Source organism: Triticum dicoccoides, chromosome 6A (genome assembly GCF_002162155.2).
Source record: "Triticum dicoccoides isolate Atlit2015 ecotype Zavitan chromosome 6A, WEW_v2.0, whole genome shotgun sequence".
In the NCBI taxonomy this organism is placed as follows: domain Eukaryota; kingdom Viridiplantae; phylum Streptophyta; class Magnoliopsida; order Poales; family Poaceae; genus Triticum; species Triticum dicoccoides.
In genome coordinates, this window is record NC_041390.1 from 488,451,039 (window position 1) to 488,471,316 (window position 20,278).

The window sequence follows — 20,278 nt, forward strand, 5'->3', positions numbered from 1 at the left end:
GAGCCTGACTGACTGTAGGATTACCAAGACAAACTGGTCGTAGTTAAGTCTAGAAATTCTTTAGTTATATAAGGGAATTGAGTGTGGAAGGGAACGTAAGGCTCTTTTTACTCCTTTACCTCATGTCATTCTTTCTGAGTTAGCCTCTTCTTTTCTACGAGGGTTAAGGCCTAGGCTTCTCCTCCATCTCTCAGGATGACGTGTTACTAAACCGTAAAGTCTTAGGATTGTTGGGTTGTGTCTCCTTACAGTTCTTCTACTTCCGTGTGTCCTCAGTTTGACCCAGAACCTTGATATTATGATGTTGATTGATTATGCTATTCCTTTGATGAATGTCTCAAAAATCCGTTTGAGCATTTACAGCCGTTATGCTGCCGAAATTGTCCTAGGATTTCAAGAATTTAAAATGCTTTTGCATTACATTCTGCATCCCTATGTCGATGCTAATTCCATCCTTGTTTCCTTGGTTTCTGTGCCAGGATGTCGTCTGCTAACCGAGGTTCAGTTGCTCATAGCAAGAATCACGGAGATGGTAGGGATGAGGATCCTCCTGACCAGCCTTTGATGACAGAGTTCTTGTTAACGTCCGAGAGGAACAAGTGTGAGACTAACTGCTTGCTGGCACAGATTGAGTAGAACACAGCACATCAGCGTAAGAAGTTGGTTTCCATCACTGACTTCATTGGTCTGAAACCACCCACCTTCCATCATTCCATTGAGCCACTCGATGCAGATGACTGGCTCCGAAGCATCACTCACAAGTTGCTTTCTGTGAACGTGGCTGAAGGTGACAAGGTCACCTATGCTACCTATCACCTGGAAGGTCCTGCTAGTATTTGGTGGCAGAGCTATGAGGCTATGCTTCCAGCTGGTCAGATTCCTACCTGGAAGGATTTCACCAAGGCTTTTTGTGAGCATCACATTCCTCGGGCTCTCATTGACCGCAAGAGTGAAGAGTTCTGTAGTTTTACCCAGGGTAAGCTGCCTGTTGATGCTTACAATAGAGAGTTTGGAAACCTCACCCGCTATGCTACAGAAGAAGTGTCCATGGACGCTAAGAAGCAGGCTAGGTTCTGGAAGGGTCTCAACCCTAAGTTGCGTCATGATCTCCACCTGCATCATTGTGATACTTTCCAGGCTCTTGTGAACAAGGCCATTAATGCAGAGACAGCTCAACTCACTTACGAGGAGTCTCGTAAGCACAACAGCGATCTGGGTTCTTCCTCCCGCTCTGGCTCTCAGAAGCGACGGATTTGGATTCCGAACTCAGCTCTTCCACCTCGATATGCACCGAGGCCATCCTATGTGGCGCCTCACCCAACTCAGCAACGTGCTCCACCCAGGCCTATTAGTGAACCACTTGCCAATGTAGGTCCACGTCCTACCTCAGGAACTTGCTTCAGCTGCAGAGAACCAGGGCACTATGCACGTGACTGCCCTCAGTCCAGTTATACCCGACCCTAGTCTAAGAGGTCTGTTGGCCGTGAAAAGCCATCAGTCAAGATGGTCAGTACCAAGCCAGCCTCCATTGAACGAGCATGTGTGCACCATGTCTCAGCTACAGAAGCTCAAGATGATCCCGACGTCGTACTGGGTACGCTTCTTGTCAATTGTCACCCAGCTTCAGTTTTGTTCGATACTGGAGCATCCCACTCCTTCATATCCGAAGGATACGCTCGGTTGCACGACATGTCATTTTGTGATATGCCGACTCCACTAATAATCCAGACTCCTGGTTCCAAATGGCAAACCTCCAAGGTAAGCCATGGTAATGAAATCCTTGTTGACAGACTGGTATTCCTTGCTTCTTTGATATCTCTCAACTCCGCAGATATTAACATCATCTTGGGTATGGACTGGATGACAGCTCATCATGCCAAGATCGATTGTTACACCAGATCGGTTTAACTTACACATCCATCTGGCAAAATAGTCACTGTCTCCACTAGAGTTGCAAGGCGTCAACTCTATTCTCTTAATGCCAGCCCTCTTCCAGACCTTGAAGATATTCCGATAGTCCGTGACTTCCCGGATGTTTTTCCATAAGAACTGCCAGGTGTCCCACCTGACAGAGACGTAGAGTTTGTCATAGAACTTATCCCAAGAACTGTTCCAATCTCTAGGAGACCATACAAGATGGCACCTTTGGAGTTAGCCGAGCTTAAGAAACAACTTGATGAGTCCTTGCAAAAGGGTTTCATCCATCCCAGTTCTTCTCCTTGGGCTTGTCCTGTCCTCTTCGTCAAGAAGAAGGATGGTACGGATCGGATGGTTATAGATTATCGTCCCGTTAATTTGGTCACGATAAAGTACAAGTATCCGCTCCCCAAGATCAACGACCTGTATGATCAACTCGCTGGATCCTCAGTCTTTTCCAAGATGGATTTGAGGTTAGGCTACCACCAAATCAAAACCAGAAATGGGGACATCCCCAAAACGGCCTTTGTCACTCGTTATGGTCAATACGAGTACACCGTGATGTCTTTCGGCCTAACCAATGCTCCAGCTACTTTCTCCCGCTTGATGAACTCGATCTTTATGGAGTACTTAGATAAGTTTGTCGTGGTTTATCCCAATGATATTGTTATTTACTCGAAGAATGAGGAAGAGCATGCCGAACATCTCAGGCTTGTGTTAGAAAAACTCAGAGAGCACCACCTTTATGCCAAGTTCTCCAAGTGTGAATTTTGGTTGCCAGAAGTGACCTATCTGGGCCACGTGATCTCTGGTAAGGGCATTGCTGTCAACCCCGAGAGAGTCAAAGCCGTTCTCGATTGGACTCCACCCAAATCGGTCAAACAAGTTAGGAGTTTCCTTAGTCTAGCCAGTTATTGTCGCCGCTTCACTGAAAATTTCTCCAAAGTGGCCAAACCCCTCACGGAGCTTCTCAAGAAAGATAAAAGGTTTTAGTGGACCCCACAGTGTGAGCATAGTTTTCAGGAACTGAAAAGACGCCTGACTTCTGCGCCCATACTCGTGCCACCAGATTTCACTAAGGACTTTGTTATCTATTGCGACGCTTCGCGTCAAGGACTAGGTTGCATTCTTATGCAGGATCATCATGTGATTGCCTATGCATCTCGACAGTTGCATCCACATGAGGAAAATTATCCTACACATGATCTAGAGCTTGTAGCCGTAGTCTATGCACTTAAGACTTGGCGACATTACCATCTTGGTAACCGTTGCGAAATCTTCACTGACCATCAGAGTCTCAAGTATATCTTCATCCAACCGGATCTGAATCTTAGACAGAGACGTTGGTTGGAGTTGATCTTGGATTACGACTTAGGAATCACCTACACCCTAGGAAAAGCCAATGTCATGGGTGATGCTTTAAGTCGTAAATCCTATTGCAACAACCTCATGTTGCAACAATGTCAACCACCCCTCCATGAGGAATTCTGTAAGCTTAACCTTCACATAGCTCTTCGTGGTTCCCTTTCTACCTTGGTGGTGAAACCTACCCATATGGATCAGATCATAGAGGCTCAGAAGCATGATACGGGAATCTCCCGGATCAAGAAAAATATTTCCAAGGGAGTTGCTCGCTGTTTCTCTATGGATGAACGAGGTGTTGTTTACTTTGGAAACCGTTTGGTGGTTCCCAAATGTCAACAGATGCAGCAACTGATCCTTAAGGAGGCCCATGAATCCCCTCTCACGATTCATCCCGGTAGTACAAAGATGTATCAGGACCTACGCCAGAGGTTCTGGTGGACTAGGATGAAGAGAGAAATCGCTCAGTTTATTGCTAACTGTGACGTTTGTCGTCGCGTTAAGGCAGAGCATCAGAGACCTGCTGGCACCCTTCAACCTTTAGCTATTCCCGAGTGGAAATGGGACAAAGTTGGTATGGACTTCATCACCGGCTTTCCCAGGACCAAGAAAGGAAATAATGCTATCTTCGTAGTCATTGACCGTCTCTCCAAAGTGGCTCACTTCCTACCTGTTCGACAGAGTATCACTGCTAGTCAGCTTGCTGACTTATATATCTCCCGAATAGTGTCACTCCATGGTGTCCCACTAGAGATCAATTCAGACCGTGGCAGTCTTTTCACCTCTCATTTCTGGGAAAGTTTCCAAACTTCCATGGGCACCCATCTTTCCTTCAGTACCGCTTTCCACCCTCAATCAAGTGGTCAGGTGGAAAGGTCAACCAAATTCTCGAAGACATGCTTAGAGCTTGTGTTATCTCATTCGGTATGGATTGGGAGAAATATCTTCCCTTTGCCGAGTTTGCTTATAACAATAGCTACCAATCCAGTCTTAAGAAAGCACCCTTCGAGATTCTGTATGGACAAAGATGTCGAACACCTTTGAACTGGTCAGAAACCGGTGAAAGACAATTATTTGGACCGGATATGATCCAGGAGGCAGAAGAGCAAGTTCGCATCATTCCTGAGAATTTGAAAACAGCCCAATCTCGTCAAAAGAGCCAGTATGACCATCATCATAAGGAAGTGGCTTATGAAGTTGGCGACAAGGCTTATCTTCGGGTTACTCCTTTGAAGGGTACCCATCGTTTTGGTATCAAGGGCAAGGTGGCTCCTCGCTACATTGGTCCTTTTCGCATTCTCGCTAAATGAGGTGAGGTTGCCTACCAGTTGGAACTACCCCCACATCTTTCTCGAGTTCATGATGTGTTCCATGTCTCTCAACTCAGGCGTTGCTTCTCGGATCCCATCCGCGAAGTGGACCACGAAACGCTTGATCTCCAAGATAACCTTACTTATCGAGAGTACCCCATTCACATTCTGGATCAAGCAGAGCGTGTCACTCGACGTCATAACATCAAGTTTCTCAAGGTTCAATGGTCTCATCATTCCGAGAGAGAAGCTACTTGGGAGCGAGAAGATCGTCTACGACTTGAGTACCCCGCTTTCTTTCCGCCAACTCCTGAATCTCGGGACGAGATTTCTTCAAGTGGGGGCGAGCTGTCACATCCCTAGTTCTGGTAAGGTCCTAGGCTTGCTTTGTGCATCATGTTAAATTTCAAATGAAATTGAAATGGGGATGTTTCAAACCCTAGCACCAAAGCAAATTCAAATAGGTTCAACTTTAAAATGGATTTTCAATGAACCCAAAATGCTATTCAAAAATGTTCATGCTCTTTGGATAATGTTGGGAACAACAACCAGAGGTGATGCACATTTTTACTACACATTTTGGATTTTTGAATCAATGCATAAATATTTGATTTGGAGCTGTTTAAATTATATAAATATTTTTAATGGCTCCAAAAATGTTGGGAATTGGTGAGGGCCTCTGGAATATTATATCTAGATGCCACAAATATTTTCAGCATTTATGGAAGTGTTTTAACATTTCTTTTGGATAGAGAACAAATGTCAGAAATAGAAAAAGAAAACAGGGAAAGGATTTACCTGACTTACCTGGCGCCCCACCACGGCCCAGCAGTGGCCCGGCCCAACTGACCGTTGCCAGTCATCTCCCTCGCCAGGAGGCAGCGGCGAAAGGGAGCACAGCGAGCGTGCATGCCCGCCAGGCAGCTGCTTGCTGCCTCCTCTCCCTCCTCGGTGCTGTCCACCCCCGAGAGCTCCACCGAGCCCCCTGGTCTCTCTCCATTCCCCCCGAGCTCCTCCCCATCCTCTGTCTCGCTCTCCCCCTCTGTCCCGAGCGCAGCGGAGAGCACCACCGTGCGCCACCGCGACCACCGCCTTTCCCTCGCCTCTCCGACGTGCCCACGAGGTCCGCCTCGCCGCACTAGTCCTCTCCGCCGGGCCACACGACGCCGGACGCCTCGAAGCATCGTCCCCGTCCCATTCATCCTCCTCGGGTCGTCGGAGATCCGCCTCGCCGCCCCGCTCACTCCGACACTCCTCCGGCCTCACTGACCTGCTCGTCTGACTCGCCGTGAGCCACTGACCTGAACTCCCCTCCTTTGCGCTCCGTTTGCACGTTGTAGCCGTCGCTCCGCCGGAGACCGAACCGCGCCGCCGCCCGAGTTTCTCGCCGCCGTGGCCACAGCCGTCGTAGCTCCCAACCGAGCACACCCACGTGCTCATCGCGCCGCGTAGGTGCCATAGGAGCTAAGCACGCCACTCCACGGACACCGCAGCCCCGTTCCCGAGTGCGCCCGAACTCCGGCGTCGCTCCGCTCGTCAATGCCGTCGACTCCGGCCACCCCAACCTCTCTCGTGTGCTTCCCTGGATGCGGCGCACGCCCAGCTCCATGTAGAGCCCCTCTGCCGTCCTTTTGGTCGCCTGAGGGCGAAACCCGAGCCTCCGGTGTGCGTGCTGTCGCCGACGACGAGCCGCCGGCGTGTTGGGCCTGTTGACCAGGGGTTTGACCTCCCCTGGGCCATTGACATGTGGGGCCAGCCCCATCTAATTACCTAGTTTAGGGTTAACTAAAATAGAATTAGCCCTGTGACACTGACATGTGGGCCCCACCGTCCAGGTTTGACCTGGACCGAGCCGTTGAGCTGCTGACGCCTCTGTGACATCACACTGACGCAGTAATTGATTTCTGGATTTTAAATAATTCAGAGAATTTCAGAAAATAGTTAAAACTTCTAAAATTCATAGTATTTCAACCGTTACTCCAAATCAAATAAATTATATATGAAAAATTATCAGAAAAATGCAAGGAATCCATTTATACCAGTTTCATGCATGAAAAACTAACTTATACTTGTTGTATAAGTGAAAAAGTAATAATGGCATGTTATATATTTAATTTGGGGTTTGCATATGAACCCTTGGTACATATGGACTTCAACCAAATTGATGCTAGATGCAGTAGGGCAAATCATAGCATCTTTGAAATGTCATCTTCATGCATCATATTGTTGCATATGGTTATTTATTGATTGCCGGCACCGTCCCCTCTCGATAGGTTCTACTCTAGAAGATGTCCTGAGTACCTGTCTGAGGAGCAGTGCTTCTTCGTGGATCTATCAGGCAAGCAAACCCCCTTGAGCATCTCGATAAATCCCACCCTCTCGCTCCTGCTCCTTTTACTGCATTAGGACGACAACGATTCAAACTGCTATTTTCTGCTACGGTAGCTGAACCCATTCCTCTGCATGACCTGTCATTGCCACAGTAAATAGTTGAAACCCACTAGCATGAGTAGGAGTTGCTTGAGCCTTGATGTGCCTGCTCATCCATGCTTGTTTTTCTTTATGCCAGCTATGCTTAGAGTTGTGTCAGGTCTGATTCATCGGGAATGAATCGGAGTGGTGAACATGTCCTACTGGTAAAGGCTAAGTGTGTGAACACGTTTTGGTAAAGGTAGCGATGAGAGGCCATGTAGGAGTACATGGTGGGTTGTCTCATTGGAACCGTCCTTAAGCACTGAGTTCTGTGTATGTTATCCAAGTCCAGTTACTACCACACATTGGGTTCCGGTTATCCGGCCCCTCTCGGCTTATTAATCCGCTTGATCTCTGTCCAGGAGTTGCAACTAGTTTCTGGCGTTTGTAGGTAGTGCTACTTGTCTACCAGGTGGTGTCCGACGGGACGGGCTTGGGACAGACTAGGCACCGTGGCACGGTGTACCAAGTGGCACCCAGATGGTGGGCTTGGGAACCCTAGACACATCATTTGGGGCCATGAGCGACTTGTGTGGTTAGTCAGGTCGTGGCCGACACCCTCGCCCGGCTTCCGCTTGATGGTTGCCGAGGTACATGACGTGTACAGGGCTATAAGTGGCGAGAGCATGTGTGATGAAGTACACCCCTGCAGGGTCAATATTATCTATTCGAATAGCCGTTTTCCTCGGATATGGAAACTTGGAGAACTTATGTAGTACATAGACAACTTGAAGTGGATACTCTCAAATCCGCAAGATAAGCGTGAGTGCTATGGATGGCCTTCTCGTAGGAAGACGGGAACAGATCCATAGTGGAGTATTGATATGGTGAACATGTGGACTCGTGTGCGTCTTCTCACCTCAAAGAAGTTTCTGATACTCATAGTATAGATTAGCCACTGAGTCAAAGCTGGCTTGCTGCTGTTAAAACTCCACCACCCCCTTTGTTGATAATGTTGCATATGTAGATAGTTCTGATGTAAGACTTGCTGAGTACCTTTGTACTCACGTTTGCTTATTTATGTTTTGCAGTTGGTTACACTAGTGACTTCGACGAGTAGCTTGTATCCCAGCTACGATCTTGTACCCATGGGAGGTCGTGTATAGTCAGGCTTCCTAGTCTTTTCCTTTTGTAGTTGTCTGTACTCAGACATGTAATGCTTTTGTTGCTTGTATGCTCTGAATGATGGGTCATTAGACCCCTGTTGTATTGAATGCTATGTGGCTCTTATGGGCCTTTATCTATATGAGTTTGAGTTATGTTGTGATGCCATGTTGTACAGCACATACTTGCATGTTATGCGTACGTGTAATGTGTATTGCTATGTGTGGGATCCGACAACCTAGTGGATTACCTCTGGTAGCCTCTCTTATGGGGAAATGTAGTCTTGTGCTTCCATGAGCCATAGTAGTCCGCTACAGCCCAGTTCACCGGTGTCCTGCTAGCCCAGCACTACTTCTCCGGAACACTTGACTGGCCGGCATGTGATTCACTTCGTTCATGTGTTTGTCCCTTCGGGGAAATGTCACGCGGTGATATCCGAAGTCCTGTTAGCCCAGAGCTACAGCCTGGATTCATACGCTGTTGACCGACATGCTCGAGGTTGACTCATGTATGCATGTCCCTGTAAGTTAGTGCTACTTTGGGTTCACGACTAGTCATGTCGGCCCGGGCTCTCTGTCATATGGATGCTAGCGACACTATCATATACGTGAGCCAAAAGGCGCAAACGGTCCCGGGCCAGGTAAGGTGGCACCCGTGGGAATACCGTGCGTGAGGCCACAAACTGATATGAAGTGTTACATGCTAGATCGGTGTGACTTAGGATCGGGGTCCCGACACGGATAGACCAAGGCGGGGTACCTCACGAGGTGCCCGTGACGCAAGCCATGACGACCAAGGGCGCCAGGCGAGTGTCAGCCCGCGCGGTGTCCTCCTTTCCTCTTTGGTGCAACGAGACCAAGACCAGGAGGACTACGAGACGGAGGTCATCGTGGAGCCCAAGATGACGTCATCACCAGAGCTTTGTGCAGGCGAAGACTACTTTTGTCAGGATAGCTGATACTAGCTGTCCCCCTTCAAATTAGCCTGCCATTGTTGGCTCCCTTCCCGCTCGATATTTGGGAAGAGCACCAGGGCCTCTATAAATAGGACCGGCCACCCGCAAGGAGGGGGGAAGAGAAGGATAAAAGGATCAGAGAGAGAGGGAAAGAAGAGAGGGAAGGGTGACTGAACTTCTCCCAGCAGTTCATCCCCCCAGCCAAGAACAGACCCTCGCGAGGCTGTTCTTCCTTGTATTGTTCGTCATCATCAGCCCAAGAGGGAATCCACCACACCACACACTGGAGTAGGGTATTACACCACAACGGTGGCCCGAACCAGTATAAACCATGTGTCTCTTGTGTTGTTCTTTCCATAGTTTAGATCTTTGTGAGGCGGAGGGGTGCAGGTAGGTAGGAGGCGAAATCTCCGCGCGCACCCCGGTGTTCGAACCTCAAGGGTCTACCGGAACCCGAAATCCGACATTTGGCGCACCAGGTAGGGGTGCACCGGAGTTTTCTCTTCCGCCACCGCCACGGCATGCCTCGCGATGAGCAGGGCGTTGCCCGCTCCGGCCACCGGCGCCAGCACGGGGGCCAGGGGGCTCCGAGCCCTGGCCCCAGCCCTACAACGGGTATGGTGGCCGGACAAACTCAAGCCAACGACGCCGCCGCGCTACGGCGGCACGACAGATCCGCTGGCCTTCTTGCTGGTGAGCGAGGAGGCCCTCCTCGAAGCAGGAGGTGACAATAGGGTCGTGGCCAACTGGCTCCCCATGGCTCTCACCGGCGCCCCGCGCACATGGCTGCTCCACCCGCCGGCAGCCTCCGTGGCCTCTCGGGAAGAGCCCCGCAACTTCTTCCCTGCCCATCGTGCTACACCAACACCCCCGGTCGTCGCGGCCCTCCTGGGCGGCTCGCAGGCACCGCCTACAAGTCACCACGTCAAGCCGTTCATCCGCCGGGTCAGCGCCGCTTCCATGTGGCAGGGGGCTCCCCTGGATCGGGCGGCGCCCGAGACCGGCCTGACCTTCAGCTCGGAGGACCACCCCTCCAACTCTGCCTGCTCGGGTGCGCTCCCTATGCTGTGCACCCCCACCATCTGCCAGGTGGCCGTCACCAGAACCCTCATTGATGGCGGCGCGGGCCTCAGCATCCTCTCGGTCAAGGCCTTCAACCTCCTCTGCATACCCCTGGAACGGCTGCAACCCAGCCGGCCCTTCTTAGGCGTTGGGGGCGGATCGTCCAGCTCCTTGGGACAGATCCGGCTCCCAGTAACCTTCGGCACCTACGACAACTTCCGCACAGAGCTGGTCGACTTCGACATCGCCCCCATCGGCCTCCCCTACAACGCCATCCTCGGCTACCCAGCGCTGGCCCAGTTCATGGCCGCGACGCGCCCAACGTACAACCTCATGAAGATGCCCAGGAGCAGCGGCGTCCTCACCGTGCACGGGGACACCGGGGACGCTTTGCGGGTGCTCAAGCTCGTCTTCAAGACAGCGGCGTCGGCACAGCCCGCCGATTTGAAGACCCCCGAGCCCAAGGGGGTTGCACCCGCCAAGAAGAAACAGTTGTTCACCCAAGACAAGGCAGAAACCAAGCAGATACCCGTCGATGAGGACGGGTCCACCAACGCCACTTTCACCATAGGCGCCCACCTCAAACCCGAGCAGGAGGAGGCCCTGGTCGGGTTCCTGCGCGCCAACAAGAAGGTATTCGCTTGGGAGCCTGACCAGTTGGCAGGGATCCCCAGGAGTGTAATCGAGCATCACCTCAACGTGTGCCCCAACGTGTGCCCTGTGAAGCAGAAGGCCAGGCGGCAGTCCACAAAAAAGCAGGCATTCATCGTCCAAGAGACCCGCAAATTAGAGGCCGCTGGGGTCATTCGCGAGGTCCGATACCCGGATTGGTTGGCCAACCCTGTCGTTGTGCCAAAGAAGGGAGGGAAGGAGCGCATGTGTGTCGACTTCACCAACCTCAACAAAGCGTGCCCGCACGATCCGTTCCCGCTCCCCCGCATCGACCAGATCGTCGATTCCACTTCGGAATGCGACCTGTTATGCTTCTTGGATGCCTTCTCTGGGTACCACCAGATCAAGATGGCGGTAGAAGACGTCGAGAAGACAGCCTTCCTAACCCTGTGTGGGGTGTACTACTACACATGCATGCCATTCGGGCTGCGTAACGCAGGGGCGACCTTTTGCGGCTGATGCACATCACCTTGGGCCCGCAGCTTGGGAAAAATGTTGAAGCTTACGTCGATGACATTGTGGTAAAGTCTCGGGAGGCTAGGACCTTGATACAAGACCTGGAGGAAACCTTCGCGAGCCTCAATGCAGTGAACCTACGGCTCAACCTAGAGAAGTGTGTGTTCGGAGTCCCCTCGGGAAAGCTCTTGGGTTTCCTCGTGTCCCACTGAGGCATCGAGGCTAACCCAAAGAAGGTCAAGGCGGTGGAAGACATGAGCCCGCCAAAGACCCTCAGAGAAATGCAGAAGCTCACGAGGCGCGTGACCGCGCTAGGGCGCTTCATCTCCAAGTTGGGGGAGCGAGCGCTGCCCTTCTTCCAGCTAATGAAGAAAAAGGTGCCCTTCGAGTGGACTGAAGAGGCCGACAAGGTGTTCCAGGATCTCAAGAGATACCCGACCAGCCCACCGGCCATGGTGGCTCCGCGCCCTCAAGAGCCCCTGGTGCTTTACCTCGCCGCCACTCCCTACTCCACCAGCGCAGCCTTGGTGGCAGTCAGAGAGGAGCGTCGAATCAAAACTGCGGCAGCGGCCCGGGACAAGGCAGAACGGCAACGAGGAAGGCCTACAGAAACCGCCACATTCCCTCAAGAGGGGCGCACCGGAGGCGGAAGAGGCCCCTCTCCCAGATGGCCAGTCTTAGGAGGCCTCATTCCCTCAAGAGGCGCCATGGTCTCCGAAGGGAGCCACGAGCACTGACGCACTCCACCTTGTTGAGCACCCAATGTACTTCGTCAGCACGGTGTTGCGGGATGCAAGGGCACGGTACCCCATGCCTCAGAAACTCCTCCTCGCGCTACTGGTGGCCTCGCACAAGCTGCGGCACTATTTTCAGGGTCACCCCATGAAGGTCATCTCGTCATACCCCCTGGAGAGAGTGCTCAGAAGCCCTAATTCAGCTGGAAGGGTTGCTGAGTGGAACATAGAACTGCAAGCGTTTCAGCTCGAATTCAGCACGACAAGAGTCATCAAGGGAGCAGCGTTGGCGGATTTTGTGGTGGAATGGACGGAGGCGCCAGGCCTGAAGGCCGACGAGGATCGGTCCCTATCCCCGGGAAGCGAGGCGCCAGAAGGCTGGGTCATGTACTTCGATGGGGCGTTCTCCGGGCATGGCGCTGGAGCTGGGGCGGTGCTTATATCGCCCGCTCAGGACAAGCTCTATTACACTGTGCAGCTATATTTCCAGCAAGGTGAAAAGGTCTCCAACAACATAGCTGAGTATGAAGGTTTAATAGCGGGCTTGAAGGCCGCAGCTGCCCTGGGGATGAAATGCCTCACCATCAAGGGCGATTCGCAGCTCCTTGTCAATTTCTCCAACAAGGTGTACGAGCCGAAGGATGAGCACATGGAAGCCTACCTTGCGGAGGTCCGCAGGATGGAGAAGCAGTTCTGGGGGTTGGAGTTGCAGCATGTGCCCCGTGGCACCAATCAAGAGGCCGACGACATCACCAAACGTGCGTCCAGGCGGTTACCTCAGGAGCCTAGAATTTTTGAGGAGCGGCTCTTCAAGCCCTCAGCCCTGCCGTCATTATCAAACACGGCTCAGCCCCGGGAGGAGCTCCCCCAGCCACCTGCCTCAGGAGCTCCGGCCTGTGGCCCGGCCTCAGGAGCACGCCTGCTCCTGACGATGGAACCTCGGGAGGGATGTTGAATCGCGGAGCTCCGGAGTTACTTAATGCAAGGGACCCTTCCGGAGAAGGAGGAGGAAGCGAAGCGAGTGGCACGCCAGGCCACGACATACTGCATCAAAGATGGAGAGCTCTACCGAAAGCGACCAAACGATGTATCCCTGCGCTGCATCTCCAGGGAGCAAGGGAAGGGACTGCTGGAAGATATACACGGCGGAGACTGTGGACATCATCCATCATCACGGACCCTCGTCGGCAAGGCGTTCCGCAGTGGGTTTTATTGGCCCATCGCGCTCAATGACGCCGTCGAACTAGTGAAAGCTTGTGAGGCCTGCCAGTTCCACGCCAAGCAGTTCCATCAGCCAGCAGGAGGCTTGCAGACTATACCCCTTTCGTGGCCATTCGCAGTCTGGGGGCTGGACATCTTGGGCCCGTTTCCTCGGGCGCCAGGGGGCTACCGCTACCTTTACATTGCCGTGGACAAGTTCACCAAGTGGGCTGAAGTAGAGGCTGTCCGCACCATTCCTGCGGGTTCCGCGGTTAAGTTGATCAAGGGCATCGTGAGCCGGTTCGGGGTGCCGAATCACATCATCACGGACAACATTCGCAGTTCACCAGTAACCTCTTCAAAACATACTATGCTAACCTTGGAACGCAGATATGCTACGCTTCGGTGGTGCACCCCCGAAGCAACGGCCAGGCCGAGCGGGCCAACGCGGAGGTCCTGAGAGGCCTCAAGACCAGGACGTTCAAGAAGAAGCTGCAGGCCTGCGGCAGAGGTTGGTACGATGAGATTCAGTCCATGTTGTGGTCCATCCGCACAACCACGACCAAGCCGACTGGAGAGACCCCGTTCTTCCTGGTCTACGGATCTGAAGCGATCCTCCCTCACGAGGTCAGACGTCGCTCCGCGCGGGTCCTGGTGTTCGACGAGGCGCAACAAGACACCATGCAGGGTATGGACCTCGTGCTGGGGAGGAACGTCACTGAGAAGCCGCTCTACGAGCGGCGAGGTACCAACAAGCACTGCGGCGATATCACTGCCGCAACATCCGCCCCAGAACTCTCGAGGTAGGAGACCTCGTGCTCAGGCGGGTTCTCTCCAGGGAGGGGCTGCACAAGCTCTCTCCCATGTGGGAGGGCCTGTTCAAAGTCGTTCATGTTTCCAGGCCCGGCTCCGCGCGCTTGGAGACTCAGGAGGGGGAGCCAGTCCAGAATGCATGGAACATCCAGCACCTCCGAAGGTTCTACCCCTAAAAAGGCCCAGAGCCTGTGAAGAAGGCGAATGCCTGTGAAGCTATCGCGTTTTGGAAAAGGCCCAGAGCCTGTGAAGAAGGCGAATGCCTGTGAAGCTATCGTGTTTTGGAAAAGGCCCAGAGCCTGTGAAGAAGGTGAATGCCTGTGAAGCTATCGTGTTTTGGAAAAGGCCCAGAGCCTGTGAAGAAGGCGAATGCCTATGAAGCTATCACGTTTTGGAAAAGGCCCAGAGCCTGTGAAGAAGGCGAATGCCTGTGAAGCTATCGCATTTTGGAAAAGGCCCGGAGCCTGTGAAGAAGGCCAACGCCTGTGAAGCTCGCCGCCCGTGACACTCTCACGTAATAATGAGTTGGGGCTATACACGCCCCGGAGTCTCAGGAGCCCCGGCCTCAGGCCCTGGGGCTCCCTCCCACGCCGAGTGGCAGCACTTAGCTCCGGGCTGGTGAGAAGACGTCGAAGACTAGATTAGGTACCGGACGCGGCTTTTCATTTGCTTTCCGCAGTTGGCTCGTTCCTTCTCATTCGAAGTTTTTATTGAAGTTGTTGCCGTCTTTGGCTTGTGGTTCTTGAACTTTTCACTCTCCTGCCTCGTTTTCTCTTGTGCAATGCCTCGCGAGGGGGGGGGGCGCAGTCGAGCGCCCTCGCGAGTGTTCCCATCCTAGTCGTTCAAAGGGTTCGCGACCTGGGCCCATTACAGGAGCACCCCTCCAGTCCGTGCCCCACGGGCACCGTGACACAAACACACGGCCTGGGTCGGTCGCCCCCCACGGCCGGGGCCGGGAACTATCCACGCGCGGGCACGTAGCCGGAAGGTACGATAACACTACTGTCTTTTTGTGCAGGGAAAAGGAAAAGAAAAGAACAAATCAGGCGCGGCTCGCCTCACACCGGCCTGCAGGGAAGGCTCGAGCTGCCTCCGAGGCTCAGGCAGACTCCCTCTCGCGCTTCACTGGGGCGCGACGGCGGGCGGACGCGCTACCACCTCCCAAGCAGATACGACGGCGTGGAGGCTGACCGCGGCCACCGCTAGAGGAGTCGCCGCCTGAAGAAGAATCGGAGAAGCTTGGGGAACCGTGAGCGCCGCCAGTCACACGAGCGTTGTCTTCTCCATCGTCGCCGGAGCTGGGTTCCCGGCCGCGGTCGTCGTCCTCGGGGCAGCACCCTACACGGCGACCATCTTCCCCAAACACCCTCACGTAGAAGGTGGCATCGCCGTCAAACTTGAAGTGCAGGGTACACCCACGGCCCAGGCCACGCGCGTGGGCAAACATCTGCCAACCGCGGGCCAGGGCCAGGCTCCCGGCTGCGGAGACCTCCAGTGAAACCCATGAGGCCCGGCTGCAGCAGCCGTCGGCCTGAAGCTAGAGGCCGCCCGGGGCGCTGGCCGGGAGTTCGCCAAGGAGGAAGCGAGGAAGTGGAAGACAGGTGCTAGTCGGCTCCGCCGACCACACGACGAACTCCGGCAGCACCTCAGCAACGCGAAAGCACGGCATAGGGGGAAGCGCAGCCGGAGCGCGCCCCCCGGCCGCAGCAATCCACCCATCGTTGTGCTGAAAATCGCCTCCACGGCCGCGGGGAGCTGCCGTGGTGGCCACAGGATGTTTGCGAGGGCGCCCTCGACCGCGCTTGGGCGGGGAAGAGGCGGGCTCAACCTGGCGAGCCTTCCCTTTCTCTGCGGCCGAGAACCTCCTCGACAGGGCCATGAAGAAGAAGGAGGAGCAAGGGGAGATGAACTGGAGGGGCACGCGCCGATCCATACTTATAGCTGGCGAGGGCCAACCGACGGCCCCCACGATCGCAGGTAATTATGACCCGCTTTGCATGCATGGACTTGTCATATCCGTGCAGTTGCCGAGGCGCCATGGGGAAGTGGAGACGCCCACGTCCAATCAACCGCCACGCGGCGCCCAAGGCCGCAGGCTGTTAGGGCCCGCGGCGCTTCGCTCTTGCCCTTCCGCCTCCCTACACGGCCAAGTCCGGGCGCGCCTTGGGCCCGGGGGCTACTGTCGGCGTTCTAGGAACGGGGGTCCCCGGACTTGCCTGCCTGCGGCCTGCGGCGTGGCTCAAAGGGGGGCCCAGTGCGGCCCATCTTCACCAACACAAAACCAAGACCCTCGCGAGGGGCCAAGCCTCGCGGGGCGGACGACGCGGAGCTTCCTCAGGCACGGCCTCGTCAGGCTGGCCCACGAGGAGGCGGAGAGACAAGGCGGGGTACCTCACGAGGTGCCCGTGACGCAAGCCATGACGACCAAGGGCGCCAGGCGGGTGCTAGCCCGCGCAGTGTCCTCCTTTCCTCTTTGGTGCAAAGGGGGCAAGCGCAGCCGCGGAGTACCGAGGCATCAGGCAATGGTTGCCATTTCGATGCAACGAGACCAAGACCAGGAGGACTACGAGATGGAGGTCATCGTGGAGCCCAAGACGGCGTCATCACCAGAGCTTTGCGCAGGCGAAGACTACTTTTGTCAGGATAGCTGATACTAGTTGTCCCCCTTCAAATTAGCCCGCCATTGTTGGCTCCCTTCCCGCTCGATATTTGGGAAGAGGACCAGGGCCTCTATAAATAGGACCGGCCACCCGCAAGGAGGGGGGGAAGAGAAGGATAAAAGGATCAGAGAGAGAGGGAAAGAATAGAGGGAAGGGTGACTGAACTTCTCCCAACATTTCATCCCCCCCAGCCAAGAACAGACCCTCGCGACGCTGTTCTTCCTTTTATTGTTCGTCATCATCAGCCCTAGAGGCAATCCACCACACCACACACTAGAGTAGGGTATTACACCACAACGGTGGCCCGAACTAGTATAAACCCTATGTCTCTTGTGTTGTTCTTTCCATAGTTTAGATCTTTGCGAGGCGTAGGGGTGCAGGTAGGTAGGAGGCGAAATCTCCGCGCGCACCCCAGTGTTCGAACCTCAAGGGTCTGCCGGAACCCGAAATCCGACAGAGCTCTTTCTCGGACCCCTCGAGGTGCTGCTTCAGTGCGGCGACCTCCGCAGTCAGTGCGGCAGAGGTCAGCAGCGAAGCCTGCATACGCATACAGACATACTTATATTAGACTCCTGCATATATTATCTGATCCTCTATTCGGCTTTTCTTTGTGAACACCAAACAGAGCATCAGGGGCTACTGTCTATGCGGTAATATTTTTCCTATATTTTAAATACTTACCTCAAAGCTTGTTAGAAGGCTGGCACAGGCTTCAGTCAGTCCGCTGTTGGCGGACTGAACCTTCTTGATCACCGCACTCATAATAGTGCGGTGCTCTTCGTTGATGGAAGCACCGTGAAGCGCTCCCAACAGGTTGTCCGGTGCCCCTGGATGGACAGAGGTCACCGGCACAGACGTCTTGCCCCTTTTGGAAGGGGGCTTCCTGCCCGAGTCCGGAACCACTGGAGGTTCCAGCGCGGTGTTCGGCTGAGAGACGAACTTGGAGTCCCTGGGAGCCTTGCTCCCTTTGCTCCTGGAGTCCGGAAGGTCGCCTTGAGGCGCCTCCGGAACTGTCTCCCCTCGGCTTGGTGCCCCCTGAGACAGTACCTCAGCATTGTCCGTAGGACAAGGAGAGGTGGCGGTTGGAAGTGTATCACTATTCATGTCCGATGAGTCCAAGGAACCGTCCGACGATGATACATCGATACATGCTTGGGGCGGACTGCATAATCATATTCGACGTTAGGAGAAGCGGTGCGGCAAAGGTATGCTACGAGTTACTCTGGTATCCGAATACTTACGACTTTGCCAGGGGCTTGGCCCTGAGCAGCCACTCGTCTTCACCATCGACGGCGGTGGTGGAACAGTCCGGAAGGAGAGTCCTTCCCTTCTTGGACCCTTCGGCCTCCCCGGTTGGGACGGCCTTCCTCTTCTTGTCTCCCCCGGCTGGAGGGGGAGAGTCTTCGTCTTCCTTCTCCTCATTTTCGTGGGAGGAGTGCGTCTCGGAGTTATCGGGCGATGAGTCCGATACCACCTGGCGCCGGGAACTCTTTCGGGTTCCCTTGGGCTTCTTCTTGGTCTTATCCGGCACCTCATAAGGAGTCGGAGTCCGCATCTCCGTCAGGAGAGCGTCCGCAGGGTCTTCGAGCAGAGGGGCCGGACAGTTGATCTGCTCTGATGTCTCCACCCAGTCCTGTCAAAGGCATGGGAGCTCAGACCCCGCACATGATTAAGCTATGGGAAATAAACACCCTATCAGATGTACAGAACTTACTGTATTCGCAGAACGCTTCGCGCTTAGCCCGCGTTCCTCGGTAAGAGAAGGAGGGACCTCGGCGCCCTTGAACAGCACCCTCCAGACATCTTTATGTGTCGTGTCGAAGAGCTCGCTTAGAGTCTGATGCCAGGCCGGGTCGAACTCCCATAAGTTGAAATCCCGTAGTTGACACGGGAGGATCCGGCGGAAGAGCATGACCTGGACTATGTTGACAAGCTTAAGTTTCTTTCTTATCATGTTCCGGATACACTTCTGGAGTCCGTCCAGCTCCCCTGATGAACCCCAGGACATGCCCTTCTCCTTCCAGGAAGTGAGCCGCGTGGGGATTCCGGATCGAAACTCGGGGGCCGCCACCCAGTTTGTGTCGCGCGGCTCGGTGATGTAGAACCACCCCGATTGCCACCCCTTTATGGTCTCCACAAAGGAGCCCTCGAGCCATATAACGTTGGGCATTTTGCCCACCATGGCTCCGCCGCATTCCGCTTGTTGGCCGCCCACCACCTTCGGCTTGATATTGAAGGTCTTCAGCCACAGGCCGAAGTGGGGCCGGATGCGGAGGAAAGCCTCGCACACGACGATGAATGCCGAGATGTTGAGGATGAAATTCAGGGCCATGTCATGAAAGTCCATCCCATAATAGAACATGAGGACGCGGACGAATGGATGGAGGGGAAACCCCAGTCCGCGGACAAAGTGGGGGAGGAAAACAACCGTTTCGTGAGGTTCCGGGGTAGGGACGACCTGCCCCGCGACTGGCAGCCGGTGCGCGATATCCGCTGCTAAGTATCCGGCTCCATGTAACTTTTTGATGTGCCCCTCCGTGACGGAGGAGGCCATCCACTTACCTCCCACTCCGGACATGTTTTGAGAGAGTTGAGGAGGAGGATGCAGACTTGGGCGCTGGAGCTCGAGTGCGCGAGAATGGCTGAGCAAGGAGGAAGAAGGCGTGGGTAGAAAAAGGTGAGATCTTATCCCTTTATAAGGGCGGACTAAACTATGCGCCCCCACTTGCCAGGTAAAACTCGCTTATCCCCCAAGTGCCGTAATTGATGGCGCGGTTGGGTTACCCACGTCCGTATTGATGAAAATCCCATAATAAGGGGAACACGATATCTGCTTTGACAAGATGTGTCAAGAAAACGCCTCACGATATGTGCGGGGGCTGGTTAAAGAAAAACAGTTCATATAATCACCGGGCCGTGGCATGATGTCATGCTTCCAGAACGTGTTAGCAGATTAGATTTGTGGTAATATTATTCTCTCTACGGTGGAATGTGCAACTTATTTTGCAGGGTCTGACACTATCCTTGTATTCAAATTCTTCTGTGGTGTATTCGGAGGAGGAACCCGCCTTGCAATGCCGAAGACAACACTGCACACCGGACTCATCGTCATTGAAGCCTTGTTCAGGGGCTACTGAGGGAGTCCTAGATTAGGGGGTCTCCGGACAGCCGGACTATATCCTTTGGCCGGACTGTTGGACTATGAAGATACGAGATTGAAGACTTCGTCCCATGTCCGGATGGGACTCTACTTGGCGTGGAAGGCAAGCTAGGCAATATGGATATGTATATCTCCTCCTTTGTAACCGACCTTGTGTAACCCTAGCCCCTTCCGGTGTCTATATAAACTGGAGGGTTTTAGTCTGTAGGACAACATACAATCATAGCATGGGCTAGCTTCTAGGGTTTAGCCTCTCTGATCTCGTGGTAGATCAACTCTTGTACTACTCATATTATCAAGAATAATCAAGCAGGACGTAGGGTTTTACCTCCATCAAGAGGGCCAGGACCTGGGTAAAACATCGTGTCCCCTGCCTCCTGTTACCATCCGCCTTAGACGCA